Source organism: Crotalus tigris, unplaced genomic scaffold (assembly GCF_016545835.1).
Source record: "Crotalus tigris isolate CLP2741 ecotype Arizona unplaced genomic scaffold, ASM1654583v1 scf7180000024117.2648584, whole genome shotgun sequence".
Lineage (NCBI taxonomy): Eukaryota > Metazoa > Chordata > Lepidosauria > Squamata > Viperidae > Crotalus > Crotalus tigris.
Window position 1 is genome coordinate 1,820,325 of NW_024100394.1, and position 18,048 is coordinate 1,838,372.

The 18,048-nt window shown below is 36.6% G+C and overlaps 1 long non-coding RNA gene across 1 annotated transcript; it reads right to left on the reverse strand.

Annotated features, from left to right (window-relative positions):
- Window positions 1–1,808: 1,808 nt before the first annotated feature.
- LOC120298623 lies at window positions 1,809–15,366 on the reverse strand. The gene is made up of 3 exons (XR_005554156.1): window positions 15,236–15,366; window positions 9,385–9,475; window positions 1,809–2,090 (listed from the first exon to the last, which is right to left on the reverse strand). It is a non-coding gene; the product is annotated as an uncharacterized LOC120298623 (long non-coding RNA).
- Between the last annotated feature and the right edge of the window lie 2,682 nt (window positions 15,367–18,048).

An 18,048-nucleotide genomic window follows, 5' to 3' on the forward strand; every position in this document is an offset into this window, starting at 1 on the left:
ACATTTGGATATATAAAGAAATTTGGATATATAAATTTGGATATATAAACAAAAAAAGAAATTTGGATATATATATATATATATATATATATATATATATATATATATATATATATATATATATATATATAAACTAAAACACTGAGACTAAAAATTTATTTAAAAACTTATATGTATGTAGGTCTTTGGTATTCGGGTTTTCTCCCGCATCAAATTGGAAGTGTCTTGGCAACGTTTCAACGAAGTCTCATTCGTCATCTTCAGGATGGTGTCTTTGGCTTCATGCTTCTAGAAGCACGAAGCCAACGACACCAGCCTGAAGATGACGAATGAGACTTCATTGAAACATCACCAAGACACTTCCAATTTGACGCGGGAGAAAACCCGAATAACCAAAGACCTATATACAAACACCCGCGAAAACCTCAGAAAATACACACACACACACACACACACACACACACACACATTTCTATCTAGCTTCTACATTTATCCTCTCTCTCTCTCTCTCTCTCTCTCTCTCTCTCTCTCTCTCTCTCTCTCTCTCTGTATCTATCTATCATCTATTTATTAATCTAATCTATATTTATCTCCATCCATCCATCCACTGATCCATCCATCCATCCATCTAGCTATCTATGGAAAACAAGTGTCCAATTTCCCATACAGGCCCAAACAAAATGGATATGAAACACAGTGATCCATGACCAGGAGGAAGAATCTGCCTGCAATAGCCTCAGCTGGCTTGTAGGAACTTGAACTATTTTAATCCCTGATTTATGATCACCAAGATTATGAAGGATCATTTCTACCTCAGGGGAAGACTTAAAAAAATAATCTAGCTAATATAAATTAACTAAAGAAGCTACAGATTAATTTCACTGCTCCTCTTGTGGGCTAAGAAGAAAAGCTGCCTCACAAGACCATACCTCTTAATAGCAATAGTAATGGCACTTAGACTTATACCATTCCACAGTGCTTTTCAGCCCTCTCTAAGCAGTTTACAGAGTCAGCATAATTGCCCCCAACAATCTGGGTCCTCATTTTACTGACCTTGGAAGGATGGAAGGCTGAGCCAACCTTGAGCTGGCCATCTTCAAACTCCTGGCTATGGGCAGAGTTAGCCTGCACAATTGCATTCTAACCTCTGTGCCATTACAGCTCTTTTTAAAAAATATTTAGTGAGATATCTTCATGATTAGTGGGGTGTTATGATGAGCCTTGAGGCTGTAGTTCGATGCACATTTACAATTCCATTAGCTTTCATGGGCTTTCCTTATTGAATGGCTACAGGATCTTGCTGCATATATTTCTAGCTTGTCTCCATTGCTTTACCCAATAGTGCATTCGTATCTGTATTCCTTGGAAGAAAATCCCACAGCTTTCAATAAAGTTTGCTGCCTGGTAAATATGAATGGCACTCAGATAGCACAAGTACAAAAGTTAAAACTGAAAACTCTGGCAGCTGTATTATTTCTTATGACACAAACTAAAAGGCCTTTTGTGTTGTATTGCCATAGTCAAGGAAGTTTCCCATGTGGGAGCACTCCATAAACTAATAAAAGGAAGGCCAGCAAGTAACAAAAGGGTCAGCCTTCCTCCCCCACACACACTGCTGAGTTCTAGTTCCTCAGCATTCTGAGGACCAACAAATAAACTCACTGAAAACAAAACAAAACAAAAAATATTTAATTTCTCCATTAATCTTTTATTTATTTAAATATGTGAGTTATGAAAACATTTTTTTCCAAATAAATTTATCTACCAAGCATTAGCAAATGGTCCCCTGACCCAATTAAGAAGGCAAAATGAGTTAAACAAATCAACGAACTACAGTATATAAATTAAGATCAACTTTTTCAGTTCAGAGGTTATGTACATATTTATCTCTCTACAGGCAGCCCAGCACCATAGGTTAACTTCCTAATGGATGAAATCCAAAGGTCTTATCCCTAATGGGGAGGCAGGATCCATGACAGGCAAACTGGGAACTGACTAGATGGGTCTAAATGGCCCAGCCTTCTATCACTGGGAACAGCCAGGGCTTCAATTTCTGTAGATGGCTTCAATTTTTCAACATTCTAGGTGACCTAGACAGAGGAAACATTTCTCAGCATTAGTGTGGATGCAGTTAATCTTTCCTCTACAAATACAATTGTCTACAGATGATGGGATGGGATGGGGTGGGGTGGGGTGGGGTGTGAGGGGTGGGGTGAGGGGAGGGGAGGAGAAAGAGGGTGGAAAGGGAGAGACAAAGATCTTTACCAGATAATTCACTTCTTCAAACACTGGTACACCTCCATTCTTTGTGCACCCTGCTACAAAGAGCTCAATGCCGTAATTTCCTGCAGCAGCTGATGTTTTTGCATTGGTATTGCCATTATGAATTAAGCCTGCAACATGATGATATGCCTATAAAACAATTGCTCAGTGGCCTTCACCCCGTGTATAGTTTGTCTTTTTGACTTGAGTCACTCCCTATTGTTTATAGACACTTTCCTTTCTTCAACAAGCTACAGTTCTTTAAGCTGATGCATTGTACAGAAGTTTTGTTGGTTCTAACTGCCAAAAGATTTCCCCCCTCCCAGTTCATCATTAAATTTAATATCATAGTGTGGTATCCTTCTATCGTCCAGTCTGATCATCTCTGCCAACTTGAGCTGAATATATTAAAGAAAGTCTAGTACTAGGCTTCAGTTCCTTTTTAGCATCCAGTGGAACCAGACAGCCAAATTACTTTGTTGATCCTAGTTTGAGAAATCCCGAAGCTTTTGTCCCCTGAGATGGGAATCAACAGTTGATATGGACACAAAGTAGATACCAAATAATAAAATGTTATCTGACAGCTGTTCAGAAGCGATCAAGAAAATTTATGTCTCAGGATGAATAAATAATTTTTGAAGCAGAAACTTGACAAGTAAATGAAACACAGGTAGATGGTATAAAACTCTAAGGTCAATGAGTATCTAGGGTCAATTTATATGAGCTTAAAGAAGGACAATATGAGGAACTGATTTCTACCATACATCTTCTATATTTTTAAGAGATAGTTTAAAAACCCACTTGTTTTTGCAAAATCAAAATGGAAAGCAACTTTCTCAATGGTGTTTCTGACTGGTGAAAATATTTTAAGAAAGAAGCTCCACATATAAGCAGTGTAAACCAGCTAAAGTTTTCAAACTCTTTGCAAATAAGCTACGGTAGCATAATATACAACACATCACGTGGGCTGTAATTGGGGCTAATCTGAACATCTTGCTTGTCCCAGTGCAAGGATGGGCTACTTACCATTTTGTGATGGCAGTAAGGGATGAAGCCATCTCCAGCCAACCCTTGGGCTGCTGGGATGGTGATATCCATTCAAACTGTCTGCCTTCTCATTTTTCCTCTTCCCTCATGCAGGTAAAGAAAGTCTGGTCTGACTGCACATGTCTTTTTTCAATGAGTTGGTCTGTATTTTGGCCGGTACTGCCCCCCACTCACCCCCATCCTTCTCCTGGCTCTTTGGCTTCAACAGCCTTTTTGTACTAGACAGCTACCATGATATAAAAATCATACAATAGTGAAGCTGTTGAATTCTTACTATTTTTTTAGTAGGTTCAGAAGAACTGTGAAATACTGGCTCCTTCCTTCCTTCCTTCCTTCCTTCCTTCCTTCCTTCCTTCCTTCCTTCCTTCCTTCCTTCCTTCCTTCCTTCCTTCCTTCCTTGAGAAATTGATAAGAGTTCCACCAATGGGAAAATGTAGTAAATTACAAAATGTTATATAACCATTTCTTTTGATTCCCACAAACTCCATGTCTGCTCTCCGGGCACTAGTCACCAACATTTCTGAGATGAAGAAAAGGGCTGTAGCTTACTGGTTGAACTGGTGCCTTGTAGGCAGAGGTCTAATTTCTAACCCCTGGTCATTCCAGTAGCACTGGAAAGGACTCTAGGGAAAAAAGTGGGAATTAGAATTATAAAGCAATGCCAATTAGAATTATAAAGCAATGCTCTCACTCTCCAAGACTCTCACTCTCCGATATTCTTATTTTAAAACATTCTTGTCTGTGGGTGGGAGAGGGGGAGGTATTTTATTGTAAAAAGTTTATAAAATTTTCAATTAAAAAAAAAACATGGCACCTTTTCCTGGAGAGTTGTCAAACTTCTGAAACAGGTGGCTTTGCCTAAAAAAATAAAAAATAAAAAAATCCAATCCACTCTTGAAACTCCTGCACTGTGTTTCTGACATAGAGCATGACAGTCAGCAACAATAACAGATATGCAAGAAAAATGGATGCAGGTTCCAGTGAGTGCATTATGTGCACAAAATGAAACCACATCTTATACTGCAGCTTTGCCTGGTTTTAAAAACCGTAGAGGTGGAAATAGCAAGGTAACAACACACCATCCCTTGAAAGGCTGTCAAATTAATTACAAAAGTAGCAGATTACAGGAGAACTTTTGCATACATGTGTAGTTATTATTTGATATCTCATATCCAGAATTATAGATGTTTCTAATAAATTATACTTTGTTTTCTTATTATGACACTTTTCTTTCTTACAGAAAATGATTACATAGCCAGGTTGACCTAGTGGTTAAGGTACCAGGCTAGAAACTAGAGACAGTGAGCTCTAATCCCACCTTAGTCATGAAAGCCCACTGGATAAAAAAAAAAAGAATCAAATAAATAAATATCTACCCTGTCTGAACTCATGGACCATTACAGTTTAGATGACCATGTACAGTATATTAGCTCTAGAGGACATGCAGGTCCTAGCACTGAGTGGTGGCGCAAGAAGGGATAGTAGAAATTCTCCAGATGGCATACAGATGGTCCTCAATTTACAACCGTCCATTTAGTGACCATTCATAGTTACAGCAGCACTGAAAAAATGACTTATGACCATTTTTCACAATCATGACCATTGCAGCATCCCCATGGTCACCTGATCAAAATTTTGATGCCTGGCACCTGGTTCATATTTATATATTTATTATATAAATTGTTATAGGATCCTGAGATCATGTTTTCATCTTTTGCAACCTTCTGACAAGCAAAGACAAAGGGGAAACCCGGTTCACGTAATAACCATGTTATTCACTTAACAACTGCAGTGATTCACTTAACAACTGTGGCAAGAAAGGTCATAAAATGGGACAAAACTCATTTAACAAATGTCTCGCTTAGCAATATAAATTCTGGACTCAGTTGTGGTCATAAGTCGAGGACTACCTGTATACAGCCCACCTTCCCTTAATTTATTAGAGAGATATACAGAACTTCCATTATGTCACACTGCCATGTACAGTACAGAAGGTATGCATAAAAGAAAGTATGCTACACATCTCATTTAGATAGATAACCTTTCCAGACTTTTGGCAGCTTCTTTGCACTGATCTTAGTGTTTTTAACTTAAACAACCAACTACCAATCCATCACCAATACAAGGTTGTAACCCACCTAAGATTGGAAAGCAATTAATCTTGCAATTTCTCCTAATTTCTCTTTTCTTGTTAAAAAAAAATAGTTTTAGTATCACAATCTTATTCTCCGGATATGGGAGAATTTCATTCTATTTTTTTTTTTTTTGTGCGTGTGTGATTCTTCTGCACTCATTTGATTATTGGAAAAGGGTTTCTTAAGAACAACTTTTCATAATTGTGAATTTTTTGTAGGTGCTGGGACTTCTACGTTTTAAAAAGCCAACCAGAGGAGCCTCTTCGTGAAGTTTGCCCTTAGGATTTAATTGTAGTTGTGATAATTTTGGAGATGCTGGGAAACATTATACGAGGAAGGAGTCGCCCACTTGGCTACTTTGCAACTTAACAAATGTAAAAAAGTCACACCACACCCATAAGAATTTGTTTTGTAATGAATTCTGAAAGCAATTCCTCTTCCTTCAGAGTAAATAAGAGAAGACGTTGCAGAAATTTTCAACACAGGGTTAAAGCCAACATAACACTTATCATCTGAAGTAGATGAAGAGTGTATTAAAATAAATGTATTCCTTTTAAGGTTTGGTGGTGATGCTGCTGCAAAGGAACCCTCTCCCAGGGACAATTCCCATAGCAATTAGAGTTGGGTTGCAGGAGGATTTGGAAAAACAAAGGCGAAGAAGATGCCTATTTAAAATGTGGTTATTCTACCTCTTAGCTTATTGATACATACAGGGAACTTCATTTCTTTTTTTTTTAGGGCCTCTAACACAGAGGTCCACAACCTTTTGGGCACCAGGGACCGGTTCTGTGGAGAAAGGAGAGTGTGTTTTGTATGCTCCCTGCATCCCACAGATAGGGCTTTGCTTTTTTGTACGGACTAGTTGCTGGCATGCCACGGCCCGGTACCGGTCCACGGACTGGAGGTTGGGGACCCCTGCTCTAACATTTCTGAGAATATATTTATCTAAGGAGAAGCTAGCCTTGCAATATACACCTTATCTGACTTCCATGGGTAAGCCTGTGAAAAGTAAGAAAACCAACAAAATCTTAAAATGATTTCAGAGTCTTAATATAGAGTGTAAACACTCTAGTAAAATGTTCTGATACTATCTTCTACAAAATGTTGATTTTTTTAAAGTTATAATTGAACATAACAACTTTCTGAAAATTTGAATGAATGGTTAATATTGATGTGCAGTTGTTTATAGATTCAACATAAGGAAACAGAGAACATAGCAGGTACCAAACTTTGTACAGGTAGTCCTCAATTTACTACAGTTAATTTAGTGATCATTCAAAGTCATCACGGCACTGAAAAAAGTGACTTATGACCATTTTTCACACTTACGCCCATTGCAGCATCCCCATGGTCACGTGATCAAAATCCAGATGTTTGACAACTTCTCATATTTATGATGGTTGCAGTGTCCCAGGGTCATATGATGACCCTTTTGCAACTTTCTGATAAACAGAGTCAAAAGGGAGGCCAGATTCACTTAACAATCATGTTATTAAATTAACAACTGCAGTAATTCACTTAACAATTATGGAAAGAAAACTCATGAAATGGGGCAAAACTCACTTAACAAATGTCTCACTTAGCAACAAAAATTTTGGGCTCCATAGTAGTTGTAAGTCGAGGACTACCTGTGTACCCTTCTGATTGAATTGTTGCTCAATTGTTGTTCCAAAGAGTTTTGGATTTAATCGGGGTTTTGTTTTATGTAAATTTTGGTGAAGTTAAAGAAAACATTTCCTCTTCATATCTCTTGTACGCATATTATTGTTGTATAAGCAAATCTCTGGACAACTCCTCCGTTGTCAACTAAATTTTTCAGCAGCTCATTATATAGTGATTTGTAGATTCTGTTTTTCACTGCTAACCATTTTGCAGGCTGCTCTAGCAGTTTTTCTTCGTATTTCAGACTTCAACAATTCCATGTAACTGCCTTTTCTTAACAATGCTTCTCACAGTTGAAATTGCTGGCTGAAAACAGTTAGAGATTTTGTATATAGAATTATCTTTGCTTCCAAATGCTGAGACAGCTGTTTAGCAAACCCCATACTTGTTGATGGCAGACAAAACAATTGTCACAGTCTATTTGTTCACCCAGGGAATTGTTTTTATCTGGTTAACTGTAGATAATTCAGTCCCCTTCTTGGATATTATTAAAAATACTAGAGTAAAAAAAAAGAAACACCAAATCACTTGGAAGATTGCCCAAGCTTCTGCATTTGATATATTCACTATTTTCTTATTTCAAATCTATAAACAATTGCACATAAAAAAGTAAGCAGACAGACATTCCAAGTATTGGAAAGAGGTTGTGTTTTGTATCAGGCACATGTTGGGTGAGCTTCTTTTGACTTAGGGATTCACTGAAATATACAGTTTGACCAGGCATGCCTAAACTTTTGCATTGCTTGAGCAATGGGTTGGATTAGAAAACTTCCAAGGACCCTTCCCATCCTATTATTCTGGGTTCTATGTTCCTGTATCAGGTGGAGAAATTTGAAAATTGGCAGTCAACACCCAAAACACCATTTGTTTTCCAAGGTGCTATTTAGCAACAAAAATGACTTTACTTTTTCTTTTAAAATAAATGCTATATGGCAACTATTCCTAGCTTGTTGCTGTTGCAAATGCTTAAATTTGCAATTCCCAGAACTTCTAACCAACAGGACCATTAGCTAATATTTGAGAACTATTGTACTAATATATTTGGAGGGCACAAAGATAACAGAAGATTTTCTATGCAGTGTTGCAAAGACTGTTTTGAAGGAAACTCATTGAATGAAGACAAATATACGTGTCCCAGGATAATAATAATAGTAGTAGTAAAGTTGGAAGGGACCTTGGAGGTCATCTAGTCCAACCCCCTGCTCAGGCAGGAAACCCTACACCATTTTGGACAAATGGCTGTCCAGTCTCTTCTTAAAAACTTCCAGTGTTGGAGCATTTACTGCTTCTGGAGGCAGGCTGTTCCACTGATTAATTGTTCTCGCTGTCAGGAAGTTTCTCCGTAGTTCTAGGTTGCTTCTCTCCTTGATTGGTTTTCACCCGTTGCTTCTTGTCCTGCCTTCAGGTGCTTTGGAAAATAGCTTGATTCCCTCTTCTTTATGGCAGCCCCTGAGATATTGGAATACTGCTGTCATGTCCCCCCTTGTCCTTCTCTTCGTTAAAACTAGACACACAAATTCTAGCAACCATTCCTTATATGTTTTAGCCTCCAGTCCCCTAATCATCGTTGTTGCTCTTCTCTGTACTCTTTCTAGAGTCTCGACATCTTTTTTACATCGTGGTGACCAAAACTGGATGCAGTATTCCAAGTGTGGCCTTACCAAGGCATTGTAGAGTGGTATTAATACTTCATAATGTTGCAAGATTGAATCTGGGTCAGCCACCAGGATGAGAAGTTTACTCTTCCAAGCTTTCAGACTTATGCCAAAGCGTATATTCCAGTAGGGAGAAGTTCCCTTAAGATGGGCTACAGCATGAGTCCGAAAACTCGAAAGAGTAAATCTCTGGTCCTGGTGACTGACCCAGATTCCATCTTGAAACCTGTTGAGAAATAAGTTGGTCATTGTTCTACTCTAAACATTGAATGTCTGAATTCAAATCAATGAAAGAAATTATAAGAGAGTCACTATAAAATAGTGGGAATTGATCACCTATTATCTTCTTAAATTAATTCAAACTAGAACAGATGTAAGTCAGTTATTAAATCTAAAACATGTGGATAACATTTAAGATTAAATTTTATTTCTCAGTCTAGAGTGTGGAAGAGTGAGAGATGAGCATAAAATAAACAACTATGATACCTTGGTTTTGCAGCTTTCATTTGAGATGACCTCTAAAATATGTCAACTTATCAACTTATTTACTCTCAAAATCAGAAGTAGTAGAAAACCAAACAGTGGAACATTATTAAGGGTGAATTGTAAGACAAATTGCATACCTCATTATATTTCAGGAACATGTTTATTTTTCAATTATTCCTGTGGTGCTTTTCAGTCCATAAAGTGAGGTTCATGTTCTGCTTTATATTGCTGACAGAAAAGAAAAGGATTACTTTCTAGGAAGACAGATTGGATTTTAATTTTTAGCAAGTTGAAATTGTAGCTAGCAATTGGATGCCTTGAAAAGTTTGCAGATGAAATCATATGCCATAGCAGATTTTTAGGGAACCAATATATAGATTCTTCTAAAACAAAAGGAAGGTGTCATTATTATTCCAGATGACAGAAAATTGAAATGTACAAACAAAAGAATGCTGGCCTTTAATATCATAGGTGTTAAGTACCGAAAAATAGTTTTGTTTGAAATCTGCCCTTAGACGGGTTATCTCAAATCATGGCAAAAAGGTGATAGAGATAGCACAAAATCAGTGTGATCTTTTGCACCCCCTTGATTAGACTTCTTACGACTACTGACTAGTACTTCTTGGGAAAAAAATAAGCAAGGGAAAAAAATGAAAGAGTGTTTTACAATCAAAGGATAAATTTTCAGCCCAATGCATAAATAAATAAGAAATATGAGGTGCTGGCTAGCTATTTTTTTGTTAGATAGTATGCTGGCTGTTAGTCTTAAATGGTGGGATTCTTGGTGATTTTTCTGAGGTTGGTTGTTTTTTTGCAGATGTTCCATTACCCAAACTAGGTAAAATCATCAGAGCACTGCTGATGTTACCTAGTTTGGGTAATGAAACTTCTACAACAGGGGTGTCAAACTGCCAGCCCACAGGCCGGTTGCATCATACGGAGGCCGCGCTCACCCCAGTTCCAGCAATGCAAAAAAAAAAAAAAAAAGTCATGATACATTGAGACACGTCATGTGACATGGCAAGTTTGACATCCGTGGTCTACAAGAAAACAACCAAGCTCAGAGAGCACTAAGGACCCCTCATTTCAATCCTAAGCTACAAATATTGTCCTTTATCAGTCTTCAGTTGTGTTTGATGTTTTATCAGCAAAGGCAAGTTATTCTGAAGCTTGCTCTCCAGAGCCTATAATGATAACCATCAAAATTTTTGAGAATAAAAGAGGAAATAGGAAAGTCAAAAGTATACCGTATTGACAAAAAGGTGCTTTTTCAAAAGGCAATTGGACTTTGTTTTTCCTTGAAGACATTTTGCTTCTCATCCAAGATAATAATAATAATAATAATAATAATAATGTTGGAAAGAACCTTGGAACTTCATCTAGTCCAACCCCCTATACCATTTCAGACAAATGGCTGTCCAGTCTCTTCTTAAAGAGTTCCAGTGTTGGAGCATTCACCGCTTCTGGAGGCAGGTTATTCCACTGGTTAATTGTTCTAACTGTCAGGAAGTTTCTCCTTAGTTCTAGGTTGCTTCTCTCCTTGATTAGTTTCCATCCGTTGCTTCTTGTCCTGCCTTCAGGTGCTTTGGATAATAGCTTGACTCCTCTTCTTTGTGGCAACACCAGTGGTGGGATTCAACCGGTTCATACCAGTTTGGTAGGACTGGTAGCTAATTTTTAATTGACTCTCTGCATCTCATTGCTGTAATTATATACTGAAATAATCTTACATGATTTCTTTCTAACTTTTTATCCATTAGTCAATTGAATATTTATCTTTAAATTCCTCTGTATCAAATACGTATTGGGTTCCAAAACTGTTTAGTTTTCTTACATGTCCACGATGATAAAATGTTGTTTCAGGTTGTTCTTCACTTCTATTTGATATTTTGGTTTCATTATTTTCACATCTTTGTCTTCTGGTTATTAATTTTGAAACCTATTAACTATCAAAGTCTTTTAATTTTTCCCATTAATGCTTCTACTCCCTCTAGTGGATCTTCTAAAATTAGCACTAAATCATCTTCAAATGCCCTTAATTTATGAAAATCTTTTTTTAATCTTCATTTTCATAATTCTCTGATCTTGTCTTATATTGCTATTCAATACCGCATGTCCCATAATAAACAAAAGTGGACACAATTATATAACGGCTGCCTATTGTTTTCTGATTATTAGTGCTAACAATTCCTTTTATGGAAGCAGCTGGATTTCATGTACTTTCCTTTGTCTTATCCCTTTTTGAATCTCACAAGGTTTTATTAGTTCTCCATTACAAATTATTTGTGCTTTCTCCAAGGTTCCTATATTCTAAGATTCCAAACCAAAAAAAAAAATCAAAAATCTAGTCTAAATTGTCAAAGGATTTCTCTGCATCTAAGAATTCAGTGGATAATTGTTTTCATTACGTTGCTGCAAATATTCCAGAATATTCACAGCATTTCTAATATTATCAAATAGTTATCTTTTGGGTAAAAACCCACACTGATCTTCACGAATGAAATCCTCTAAAATTGTTTTCAGCTTTTCAGCCAACTTTTAACAGAATAACAGAGTTGGAAGAGACCTTGGAGGTTTTCTAATCCAACCCTCTGTTCAAGCAGAAAACCCGATTCCGTTCCAGACAAATGGCTGTCTGGCCTCTTCTGGACACAGTAATCATAGTAAGCAATGGCATAATCATATTAATCATAATAAATCATAGTTAGCAATTTATAATCATTGTTTAACAAAGATGGAGGTCAATAATTTATCCTTAAAGTAAATCTTCTTTCTGTTTAGGTATTAAGATTACATTAGTTTCCTTCCAAATATCAGTAATCTTCCCATTCTGCAAAATAGTCTTTAGTATTTTTTTGAAATGGTTGTAAAAGCCCCTCTTCAAAACATTGGTAATAAGAAGCCATCAGCTCTTCTGGATCCGATACCTTTCCTGTTTTAATCTTTTTGATAGCTTCACAAAGCTCCCTTATTGTCATAGGTCCATTCAAAGTTAGTCTCTGATTGTCTATAATCTTAGGTAAATTCTGTTTATGCAAGTATTCATACGATTTTCCTGAAGAAATTTCTTGATCCTTATGTACTTTCGTACATTCACATCATTGGTTATCAGAGCAGTCCTTTCTTGTAACTTTAATATCACTTTCTGTTCTTTTTCTCCCCCCCCCCGGTTTATTTTGAAATTCAAAATTTCTTTGTTTTGGATAGTTCATCTTTTCTCCCCTCTGTCTCACTATTAACATAGACAATTGGCTCAGTAAAAGCTTAATTTGAGGAGTTATAGCTTTCATCCTTAGAGATTATTTTAAAATTCATACTTTTTAAAATCTCATCCAAAATCATCTGTATTTTCTCTTGCCCTTTCCTTTTAATTCACTATTGCATTGTATAAAATAACCTCTTACAAAATTTATATTTGCATTCCAAACCTTCCTCACTTCTGTGCCCTTATTAAGATTATTCTCAAAACTTCCTTGAACTTCTTTTTACAGACCACACCTTTCTTTTTGTAATAACTTCTCATTCAATCTTCACCTAAAAGACCCAGGATTCCTTTTAAAAGTTAAAAATTACGACTTGAAAATCTCCACTTTGTAAACAATATTAGCCAGTGTCTTAGAAATCAAAATCATGTCTATTCTCGAGACGGATCTATGTTTTTCAGAAGAATAAATATATTCTTTTGAATTTCCATTTTTATATCTACACACATCAAGCTCCAAATTATCCATTCATAAATTTAAAAAAAGTATTTGGTATTTTAGTTTTTTTGTGTTATTTTACTATTCTTGTAGCGAAGCCACTCTGTTCTAATCTCCCAGAAGGCACCAATTTTCATATAAAAATTCCAAAAGATTATCCATAAATCTTTTGCAAAATGCTGTTTGATCTTCATTTGGAGCATAAATTCTCAATATCAAAAGCTTAGACTCCTATAGATGGACTTCCACCCCAAGATATCTACCATTATGGGTTGATTAAGGATTTTATTTTTGTTCACAGTAAGCTAATTTTTCTTCAAATTGACTTAAATCTTCTCCAGATTGGTCTGTTTACTAAATAATCTGGAATGATAGTCAACAAATTATCCTATCATCTCTTACATTGCAGGAACTTGTTTGGTTCCATTCCAGACCGAGGTAATAATTTTTGTATCTTATTCTTTTTAGACAGCTCAACAATTTATCTGACATTGCCTTTATTGAAATAGTTGAGAAAGAAGCGGAATTTTATTATTTACTCTTTCCAATTCTGTTATTCTATTAAATCTAGTTGGTTTTGTTTTTTGTCCTAAGTCCAAACTGGCTTGAGTTGATGCCTTGATTTTAATTGTTTCAGATCATTCAGCAATACATCCTTCTGTTTCCACATGGCTTTCTGCCTACTTGATGCTAGAGAGATTAGCAAAGCCTTCATAAATGCTTTGGTACCATCCCAGATGATCCCATAGGAGACATCAAGGGTTAAATTGATTTGGAAGAAGCTCTTCTGCTGTTAAATGTATCTCTGTCATTCCCAAACAAATCTCTAATATTCCCTCCCTTAAGTTTTATCCCAAGTATTTTTACTGTTTAGGTTTGTTCTTTGTGTTACTTATCTAGTATTTATGCATTATTATGAAAATATGAAAGACTAACCTGAAGGTCATATTTTTCTTGATTTTGATAAGTCCTGCAATTTATTTTCCTCCATGAATGTCTATGCCAATAGCCGATTTGAAGTATTAACAGTAATACAATTTCTAGGGTCTCCCTTTAAAATTTCCTTTCTATCAATCAACAGATAATGATCGAGCAAATTTTAGGGGTCACTTCCTATTAAAGGTGATAGGCTTCTGTTGCTCTGATTATGCATCAAGCTGTCCTCACTATGAAAATGCACTCTTAAGGTAGAGCAGATGTACAATGTCATCAACAGAAAAGAATACTGCAGACTCAGGATGAAAGACAACATTTCAATGATTTTAGCTGAGGACAGTTGAACTTATTTTGTTGAGAGAGAAAAAAAATGAAAGAGAGAGATTGATTCCCAGCATTATGACAAACTAGAGACCAAGCATGTAAGTGAAACTTCATGTTACTCCATCTAAGGTGTGTCTCAATCATGCAGATCAAAAAGCACCTCTGGGATATCTAAGGAGTGCCATTCTTTGGACATATTTAAAATTCTGTTTCATTATAACTAGATCTTGCATTGGATATGTAGCAGTAACAGAAATTCTTCTGTTATAGCTTCTTTAGCATTTCTACAAATGGCAATAGAGAATCAAGAAGCAATGGATAAAAATTAATCAAGGAAAGAACCAATCTAGAATTAAGAAGAAATGTCCTGATAGCTAGAACAATTAATGGAATGACTTGCCTTTATGGGTGCTCCAACATTGGACGTTTTTAATAAAAAAGAAGTTATGGGTACTCCAACACTGGACATTTTTAATAAAAAATTGGACAACCATTTGGTATAAGATCTCTTACTTGAGTAAAGACTGGAACATCTCCAAAATCCCTTCCAACTCTGTTATTTTGCTACTCAAGAGACATTCTTGTATCCTTAAGTGCCTGTGTAGAGTCCAGCTTGCTAAAAGAAAACTGATATGGACCAAACAGGCTATGACACCCCGCCCCCAGGCTTACAGGGACAATACTACAAATTTCCTCTGCCTCCAATTATCTTCTAGGAATACCTTGTACTTTCTTCCATTCTAGAAAAAAAAACACCTCTTGGACAGAAGCCTGATATATTAGTGGATTATTACTCGTATATCTGAGATAATTTGTGATTATTCTTTGAAGAGACAACATCAGAATTTCAAGCAGACCACAATTTCATATGAGTTTTGCTGATAACCAAGTAGATATACATTTCATGAAAGACCGTTCATGCCTATGGTCAGTAATGTGAAATGACATGAGTTTCAATCAGAAAGAAACTAAGATTTTACATGTGCTATCAAATAACATTTTATTTTTTTATCCAATATTTACTTACCGATGGAAAGGAGATTATGCCATTAAATAGACTATGATGACTTATTTTGATGAAGGATTTTTAAAAGTCTTTTTTCTTTTGCTTTTCCCCTTTCCATGAAGGAGCTTTTCTGCCTTATTTGGGGATGTGAAATGAGGACAGAGAGGAATGGGGAGGGATGTAATCACCAACCCATTTATCCTCCTACTTTCTTGGCTGAAGTTTGTGCATTGTAAAATTGTGAAACAATTTAAATTCCCGGCAGAAATGAGTAAGCATAATAAAAGAAATTAAGGGAAGGGAGAGAAAAAAGAAGAATGCTGCTGGTGAAGGTTCAGAGGAAAACAATTATGTTTTAATGCTTGGTCCCTAAATAATTAAACTGGTGCCCTAGGCAATAATGCATTAGTTTCTAGTGAGGAGAATACCTCATTCCCTGGATCCCATTAACAACCAGAAGGATTCAAGGCAAAATAGGAAACAGTAACATATTTGCAGTGCCTTTTGTATAACCAGTGAAATGAAGGAGAAAGCAAAGCATGCCTTGGAATCTCAGTTACTTTTCTTCATCACACAGCTGTCAAGCATGGTGTTTGATGCAGAAAAACTCTTGCTGTGATCCTAGTACATTTTTGACTCAGTATAACTTTACTAGACTGTCATAGCAGCTAGAATGTGGAGCTTAAATATGGGATATCATATCGCAATTGCTATTTCAGCTGGGAAGCTCAAGGGGGCCAGTACCCTATAAGTAAAACCAAAGTCCAATTATGGGGTCCTTGGTGCTCTCTGAGCTTGATTGTTTTCTTGCAGATGTTTCATTACCAAACTAGGTAACATCATCAGTGTTTGTGAGTGTGGGATTTGCTCCCTGTTGCCCTGCTGAGGTTGGTGGGATGTGGTTTTCTCCTTGATAATTCATTGATTTTGATTTTGTGTCCTGCTTGATTGTTTGCTTGGTATTATTAATCCTTGTTTATTCGGATGCTGATGGTTGGAGAGCATGTGCTCAGGTCTTTTTGTTTCCTTCTTAGCTTTTTATTGTCTCTTTTGAATGCTGTATGATTTTTCCTAGTTTGGTAGTGAAATGTCTGCAAGAAAACAACCAAGCTCAAAGACCACTGAGGACCCCATAGTTCAACCCTGAGCTATAAATATTTTCTCTTCTAAAGTTCAGTTTTAGTACATAGAACATAGAATAATATAGTTGGATGGAACCTTGGAAATCTTTTATCCAATCCCCTGCCCATGGCAGGAGATCCTATTCCCTTGCAATCTGTCTCATCCCACCCAAAGAAGGAATTTAATGAGTTAGGAACTGCATATGCAGTTTTGAAGCTTTTGGAACAATCTGGAAAGGGTACCATCTAAAGAGTGAATTCTGGTGAGTTAATTGGGATGCTATTGGAGGATGGGAAGCTGAGATCAGACTATCACAGCTTCTTTATCTATCATAGTTGGTAAAAAGACTTTTTGTATTTCCAGGGACCATGATGGATCAAGGAGCACTTTAGCAATGAAGCTATTATTGCAAATAAAGCAAATGAAACTGCTTCCTTTGGTTCCATGTGAGCTTAGGTTTATTCAGTTCATCACTAATTTGGGACTTGGTTATATTCGCTTGAACTCAATTCAAAGGAGAAATCAAATCTTTATAATCCATATTGCCTCATACCTACGGAAATGTTAATATAACCTAAGGAACTGAATAGAACCTTTCTTTTATTGAATAAATGCCAAGGGACTGAATATGTATCCTTCAGAATTATTTCTGAGAATCAACCAGACAGGTAAGGTTAAAGTACCTTCAATCCTCAGCCTCTCCAGAAGGATACCATGGTTGATAATTATAAATGTTCCTGAGAGATTTTATGAAATAACAGGATCACACTCTGTAGGAATAATCCAACTCTGTCTCAGGGAAAGCATGAATGGTTTAATCGGTTTGGTGAAAAAGAGGACCCTTCCATAAAGATGGAAGGAAATGGCGGAAAAAAATAATGGGAAGAAAATTTCTTTCAAAAAGAGAGGCTTGCTGCACTCAGTGGTTTGCTGCTAAATTGTTTTAAATAACTCTGGAACAGTACTGGAATACAGCTGCAGTATGTTATTATTCCCACTGGCTCAAGGTTAACTCAGCCTTCCATCCTTCTGAGATTAGTAAAATGAGGACCTGGATCGTTGGGGGCAATAATGCTGACTCTGTAAACCGCTTAGAGAGGGCTGTAAAGCACTGTGAAGCAGTATATAAGCCTAAATGCTATTGCTATTATGCCTTATAAAATGAAGTCTTTTCCTATAAAATACAAGTGGGAATAGTGCCAAGCTCAAGGTGTCTGATACGATGTCATGAACCTGGAGTGTGGTACACTCGAATTGTGTGTTTTAATCAAGAACTGTTCAATTCTGAATGTCAACAGTAATGAGTAAGACAAGCTTGACTTTCAAAATGAATTCCTGTATTCACAAGCCGTATTCACATCTTATGGATGTTGATGAAGAGTCTCAGTCATCCAGGTAGAGTTGTCTAGAAGTTGAGTCATGGGAACTGGACATCTTTCCCTTTTAGGTTTGAAAAGTTTTGCTGCTTATCCAAATGGCTTCTTGAGCAAGTTGGCTAAGGGGGCCCTATACACTGTACGTCCTGCAGGGAGCTTTCATTTCTCATCAAATCTAGATAGGCTCCATAGGTGAGTAGACAGAGAGTCACTAGGATGTAAATGTTTCAACTCTTAAATCCTTTATCTTAGAGGGAAGTGTGGCTTCCCTGGAGAACCCATGGAGTGGTCTTAATTTTCCTGGGACTGATGCAAGAGCAGCATAAAAAATGGGGG